The sequence below is a fragment of the Saimiri boliviensis genome, chromosome 3 (genome assembly GCF_048565385.1).
Source record: "Saimiri boliviensis isolate mSaiBol1 chromosome 3, mSaiBol1.pri, whole genome shotgun sequence".
Taxonomy (NCBI): Eukaryota; Metazoa; Chordata; class Mammalia; order Primates; family Cebidae; genus Saimiri; species Saimiri boliviensis.
Genome location: NC_133451.1, coordinates 97,690,340 through 97,698,145, shown reverse-complemented (window position 1 = coordinate 97,698,145; position 7,806 = coordinate 97,690,340). Strand labels below are relative to the sequence as shown.

General features: G+C 37.0%; 1 pseudogene; it reads right to left on the bottom strand.

Annotated features, from left to right (window-relative positions):
• Positions 1 to 3,327: 3,327 nt before the first annotated feature.
• Positions 3,328 to 5,468, bottom strand: LOC101032632 (pumilio homolog 3 pseudogene; annotated as a pseudogene).
• Between the last annotated feature and the right edge of the window lie 2,338 nt (positions 5,469 to 7,806).

Below are 7,806 nucleotides of genomic sequence, written 5' to 3'. Positions count from 1 at the left end.
ATCAAAAAAGTAGAAAGATTACAAATTAACAATCTCACATTGTACCAGAAGGAACTAGAAAAGAAAGAACAAATCAAATCCAAAATTTGCAGAAGACAAGAAATAATTAAGATAAGAACTAAATGAAATGTAGACTGAAAAATGTACAAAGGATCAACAAAACAAAAAGTTGGTTCTTCAAAAAGATAAACAAAATTGATAAACTGCCAGGTAGACTAACGAAGAAGAGTAGATCCAAATAAAATCAGAAATGAAAAAGGAGACATTATAGCTGATACCACAGAAACACAAAAGTTTATCAGAGACTATTGCAGACACATACATAATAACAAACTGGAAAATCTAAATGAGATGAATAAATTCCTAGAAATATACATCTTTCTAAGACTGAATCAGAAACAGAAAACTTGGACAGATCAATAATGAGTAGTAAAATTGAATCAGTAATAAAAAGTTTCCTAACAAAATCCCAGGACTGAATGGATTCATTGCCAAATTCTACAAATGCATGAAAAAAATCCTACTAACAATTTCTCTGAAACTATTCCAAAAAATTAAAGGTGAGAGAATTCATTCAGCAAGGCCAGCATCACCCTGATACCAAAACCAGACAAGGATATGAGGAAAAGGAAAATGACAGGCTAATATCCCTGACAAACATAGATGGCAAAAATCCTCAACAAAACACTAGCAAATCAAATCCAACCAGCACAGCAAAAAGTTAATACACCACAATCAAGTATATTTATGACAGGGATGCAAGGATTGCTAAATATATGTAAATCAGTAAAAATGATATATAGACAAACTGAAGGACAAAAACCATATTGTCTCAATAGATGCAGAAAAAGCATTTGATAAAATTCAACATCACTTCATGATGAAAACTCAAACTGGGCACAGAAGGAACACACCTCAAAACAACAAAGGCCACATGTGACAAACACACAGCTAATATCATACCAAATTGGCAAAAGTTGAAACCCTTTACTAAGAACTTGAACAAGGCATGAATGACCAATTTTATCCTCTTATTCAACTTAATAGTGGAAATGTTCCTTGAGCATTCAGGAAAGAGAAAGAAAAGGCATTCAAATTGGCAAAGATGAGGTCAAATTGTTTTTCTTTGCTGATGGTATAATCTTATATCTAGAAAAACCTAGAGACTCCATCAAATAACTCAGATCTGACAAATGAATTCAGTAAAGTTGCAGGACACAAAATTAGGACACAAAATCAGTAGCATTTCTATACACTAATAATCATGTAGCTGAGAAAGAAATCTTATTTACAATAGACCCCCCCCCCCAAAAAAAAACCCAAAAAACTAGGAATAAATTTGAGGAGATAAAAGATCTCTACAAGGAAAAGAACAAAATATTGACTAAAGAAACCGAAGGTGACACAAATAGAAAAACATCCCACACTCATGGATTGGAAATGTTACTATCATTAAAATGACCACATTGCCCATGGCAATCTATAGGTTCAACACAACTCCTATCAAAATATCAATTTATTTTTCTTACAGAATTAGAAAATCCCTAACATTTATATGAAACCCAAAAGAGCCTAAATAGCCAAAGCAATCCTGAGCAAAAAGAACAAAGCTGGAAGCATCATGTTACCTAACTTCAAAATATATTACAAGTAACCAAAACAGTATGGTACTGGTTAAAAAAAAAAAAAGACATATAGACTAATGGACCAGAATAGAGAACCTAGCAATAAAACCACATATTTACAGTCAACTGATCTTTGACAAAGCTGGCAAGAACTTACAATAGAAAAAGGACACCCTCTTCAATAACTGGTGCTGGGAAAAATGTACAGCCATATGCAGAAGAATGAAACTAGACCCGATCTCTCACCATATACAAAAATAAACTCAAGATGGATTAAAGACGTAAAGGTAAAATGTAAAACTATGAAAATACTAGAAGAAAACTTAGGGAAAACATTTCTGGACATTGGTCAAGGAAAAAAATTTATGAGTAAGACTTCAAAAGCATAGCCACCAAAGACAAAAGTAGACAAATGAGACTATATTAAACTAAAAAGCTTCTGCACAGCAAAAGATACAACCAACACAGTGAGCAAACAACCTCTTGAATGAGAAAATATTTGCAAACTGTTCATCTGACAGGGGACTAATATCCAGAATATAGAAGGAGCTCAACAGTAAAGAAGCACAAATCCCTTTAAAAAGTAGGCAAAGTTAAGTGTATAGACATTTCTCAAAAGAAGAGGTACAAATGGCAAACAGGTTTATAATCAGTAATAATCAGAATGATGCAATCTATACTGACATAGTTTATTATTGATTATTTGCCATTTGTGTGTCAAACAGGCTTATGATCAGTAATAATCAGTAATGTCTATCAGTAATAATCAGAAATGTAAAGCATATCCACAATGAGATATCATCTTTTTGCCATTCAGAATAGCTGTTATTAAACAACACATGCTGGCAAGGATGCAGAGAAAAGGAAACTATTTTTACCCTGTTTGTGGGAATGTAAATTAGTACAGCCACTATAGAAGACAGTATGGAAATTTCTTTAAAAACTAAGAATAGAACATCATTCAATCCAGCAGTCCTACTACTACCTAAAAGGAAAGAAGTCAGTACATCAAAGGGATCTCTGCACTGTATATTTATGGTAGCACTATTCACAATAGTAGAGACAATGGAATAGCCTACATGTCCATCAGTGGATGAATGGATAAAGAAAATGTGGTTTATACACATAATGGAGCAGCCATAGAAAAGAACAAAATCTTGTCATTTTGCTGCAACATGGATGGCACTCAGGGGTCATTATTTTAAGTGAAATAAGCCATGTACAAGAAGACAGATATCACATGTTCTTGGTTAAATGTGTGAGCTAAAAAATTTGATCACATGGAGGTAGAGAGTGGAAAGACAGATAACAGACTCAAAGGGTGATTGTGGGGAAAGGAGAATGAAGAGAAGGGGGGTTAAAGTCTGCAAACATACAGTAAGATAGAATGAAGTCAGTACTTGGGCACATGTGGTGGTTCACACCTGTAATCCCAGCACTTCTGGAGGCCGAGGTGGGCAGATCATCTGAGGTCAGGGGTTTGAGACCAGCCTGGCCAACATGGTGAAACCCCGTCTCTACTAAAAATACAAAAAATTATCCAGGCGTGGTGGCATGCACCTGTAACCCCAGCTACTCAGGAGGCTGAGGTGGGAGAATTGCTTGAACCCAGAAGGCGGAGGTTCCGGTGACCTGAGATCATGCCGCTATACTCCAGCCTGAGCGAGGGAGCAAGAGTCCATCTCAGAAAAAAAAAAAAAAAAAAAAAAAAGTAGAGTGACTATACTTAAGAAAAATGTTGTACTTGGGTGATGGATACCCTAAATACCCTGAGTTGATCACTATGCGTTATACATACCTAACTTTCTCACGTATCTCATAAACGTGTACCAAAAAAAAAAAAATTCATTAGAGAGTAAAATGCCAAATTGAGGACACAAGCTCCTTTTGAAACAGCATAAAAATAAGCCCCTCCAAAAAACCGTATTTGTTGCATATATGTACAAGGGAAAGTGTGGCTCCTTTAAAGAGTGAATTTTGGATGAGAAAACTAAGGAAGTTTGTGAGAAACTATCTGGTAAGAGAGGAGAATTTAGGCAAGTAGCCTCTAATATATGAGAACAAAAGTATCTTTGTTCTTTGAAACAGAATTCTCCTAGTCAAACCAAAATAACATAAATGAGTTATTCTCTTCTATGCATCTCTTGTGAATACTTTCTCAATTTTTCAACAAATTTGACTGCATTGACAGGGGAGGGAGAAAGTCCCTAACCCCTTACTTGATAAGTGGGGTGACTGAAGTTATTAAGCAGGTATCTTCATGAAACAAGCACTCTCCTCAAATCAACTTTGGGGAAAAAAAGATGCTTCTCCAGATCTTCTTTTTCTTTGTCTTTCTTCTTCTTATTATTTTTTAAATACTCACCTCCAGATGGCCTTTAAACCAACAAAATCCATCTAAGGATTAGGTGCCTTGTTGAAAAATGACTTTTCTCACTAAGTCTGGCTCTTACACAGCTGACAAGTTCTGATCAGTGGAATCAGGCAGGACTCAAAGATAAGCTAGAATTACCCATAGTGGAAGGGGTTAAAAATTTTTTTTTAAAAGACCATTTTAAAAAACAACTTATATGAATAAATTCATATCAAAAGAAGAAACACATATACAGAGCACCCCAATTACCAGTGCGGTGGACCCTAGCCCTTCTTTTCTGCATTGGGAAACAGAACAGAGAACAGAACAAATGATTCCATCTTCCTTTTAACTCTTTCCACCCATGTGCTCAGTTTTTCAAGTAGAGTTTCTATTCCTTTGCTGGTGCTTTTGGTTTTTTCCAATGTAGGAATCAAGCTTTTCAGTGTAGCTTTGACTTTGTTTGCAACCTCTGGGTCACAACTCTGGAGAAGGCTGGAAAGAATAATGGCACCTTGATTTACGCTAGCCCAAGACTTCAGGTTCTTCATACCAACATGCTCTACAAGTGTTTTTGCAAAACAACCTTCTCTCCCATTTTCTTTCATCTTTTTATCTTGCTCTATTAATCACTTCAGAACTAGATGTCCTGTAGGATGTTCTGCTGCGTGAAGCTTTCCATCCTTGCCAGCAGGATGCAGTTCTGTTGCTGCCAAGCTGGCGATGGCATTCATGGCAGGCTGAACATCTCCAGTGGCAGATCCCAGAATGTCAGACACCAACACACACGCACACTTATCTGGCACCACCTCTTGGGTGTGTTCTTGCAGGTAGCTTAACAAAGCTGGAGAAACGGATTCTAGGAGCTCTCGTCTGCGGACCTCTATATCTTCCTTACTGTGTGCATTTCCATCTCCTTTTTGCACAACTTCAATGATTTCTCGAACTGTATGTGCAGGATCTCTGGGGCTTAGTAAGTATAATAGGACCTTCCTTACCTATTTATCATTTACTGTGTTAGGCAACAAACTGATAATTTCTGATATGATTATCTGCTTCACAAGCTTAGTATCATCGATACAATCAAATGCCACCAGTAAAACCAAATGGGAGTATTGGCCATTAGCCACCTTTTCAACGTAAGTCTTCATTGTTTTCACAATCACTTTCCTGTCCTTGGGGGTACCATACCACAGGCACTTCATGGCCACTCTGGTGCCATCATGTGTGTGTGCCAGGTATACCAGTGCTTCACAGATGGCCTCAATCATTTCTGATCTGAGTTTGGGGGGTGCATAGGTCAAAAAGTCCAAGAATACTTTATGCACGAAAGAGTGCTTAATCACAGCTTTCTTTTGGGTCATTGGAGTTAGAATCTGTTTCATTTCATCCATAATAAGCTCGAATTTTTCTGGCTGTACCTCTAATACTTTGTCCAGAGTTGAGTGATCCGCTGACTTGTAAAGCTGAAATGTGTTCCCATAGGGTTTTTATGATAAACCAACTGAAAAGAGTTGAGGAAGGAATGGGTGGTACTGTGTGACAAGGTAGCTATGTGTGCTTACAATAAAAGATATGTTCTTGATGTATCTTTCCAGGAGAGGCAAGGGGCCGATAAAGCTTTGTGAATGGTGGCTCATCTGTCATTTCTAGCTGTTTCCTCTGTTCAGGTCCACCTGCAGGCTCAGAAGCAGCATGCCTGCCACACCTTCATTTATAGTGTGCTAGCATCACCAGCTGCCACTAGTAGAGGTCATAGCAGAATGGGGCTCTAGCAGCACAGGCTTTTGAGCTTGTTGAGTCTTAAATTCTCCCTGCCCTGGGCAGGGGAGACTTGCAAATGTGGAGTGGGAGGTTCCCAAGGTTCAGCCAGATGACAGACGGTGAAATGAGGGTTGACAATGTGCTCAGAGGGTTGAAATGGAAAGAAAACCAAAGCCAAGTCATTAGATCACTGAGTTTTAACAGTGATGTTGCTGCTTCACTTAATATCCTGGCTTGCAGAGTCCTGGAGGAATCTCCCAATCAGTGAGCTCAGAGATTACTAAATGGTAGTTCCTGGGTTGCACTATTTGAATCAGTTTTGGCTCAGGCTGAACAGAGAGAAATGTGAGAAGGGGAAATCCTTTACTTCATGCATGATGAAAATGATTTCTCTGCCATTTGGGAAGGAATGGAGGGCTGGAAGATTCCCATAACTATTGTTTAATATCTTGCAGTTCTAGTAAGTGCTTCAGCTGGAGTGAACTGATATGAATATATGGGATGATTCACATGGCAGAGAATGGGTAGAGATTAGGGGGATTTAGCCTCAAGCTCCTTGAAGCTATGTGGGACTGGATGAGGACAAGTATATTTATCATATATGTCATATGCCTGCCAGGCCACCTCTCCCCACTCCTCTTGCCTACCACTTCCCTGCCTTTCTGATGTACAGGAAGAAGTATTTTCCCTTAAGAAGAGTAAGCAAGCAGTGGAAGGTGAGAGTTGGAAAACAGAGTTGGCCTTAGATCTAAGCAATATGAATTCAAACTTAGTGCACCTGCTATTACTGAGCGCCTTCACAGAACACTGGAAGGGACAATCTAAGATTAGAGGTGCTTTACTTTATAACTGATTTATACTGTCTACACATGGAGCAAAGTGAACATACTAAAAAGTCAGTTGGAAGAAAAAGTGAGTGAATATCTAGACTATTTAACCAGAGAAACACTTTGGCCTTAATTGTTTATTATCTTATATGTAGTTTAACATTACAACTAACCATCTTAAAAGTGTCATTAAAAATAATGTTTATTCCCTTTTCATTGAGGTGGCAGTCATTCAGGTACTAAAAAAACTTCAGGAGGACAACACTTAGAGTGCATTAAATAAATATAAATTTTATTAAAAACACTCACATAGCGTTATCAGGAATGATATAATAATAGCTTTCAAATAACCTGCATTCATAACATTACAATACTTACAGTATTTATAACCATCCTCAGATCTTATAAACAAACCAAACATTTCATGAAAATAAAATGGAACTAGTTAAAAAAAATAAAGCATAGAAAAATGCACACAAAAGTTCATTATCTTAGTGTCAAACTGCAAGAGTTTTCTACACAAGTTAACAACTAGCTTTAGAAGTGAACTGTACATCACTGTGCGTCAATCAAGATGAAAAATTCATTCAAGTAAAGTTGACACCACTCAGAAGCATTTTCAAGTATGGCTATATAGTCAACCTGATATTCCTATATTAGCAAATTGCAGATCTGCTTTCCATTCATTCTAACTGAGGCAGGTTTTATATTTACAATTATAGATCTGATATTTACAATATGCCACTCAATTTCTTCTCTTCCTTACGTAACCTCTCCCCAACCCCCAAACTATACTTCCTGCTCTTTTCGGCCAGCAGTTTAACAAATGACAGTAGGTGACATAGAAATCAAATATTAAGAATGGCTAATCAAAATCACCAAATGTACATACAAATGTTTTGAGCTAGATATTACGGTAATAATATATAAAACATTAAAATCATGTGATTTGTAAGCAATGCAAACATTTTTAGACATGTCTGTAAACTGGACACAATCACAAATTTGATAAATCTTTTAAAAAGACAAAAGCCATCTTATAAGGATTTGACCAATAAAACCCAAAGGCCTCCTCTGATTAAGAATTTATTTTAAATACTAGTAAGCAAAAATGTATTTAGGTCAAAATGTAATTGTACAGTCTATTGCACACCATACCTGTAGGTGTTTGCCTGTTTAAGGGAAGTCCTCATGAAGTATGTACCTTCAGTGATTACAGGATCAAAAAAACTTCATT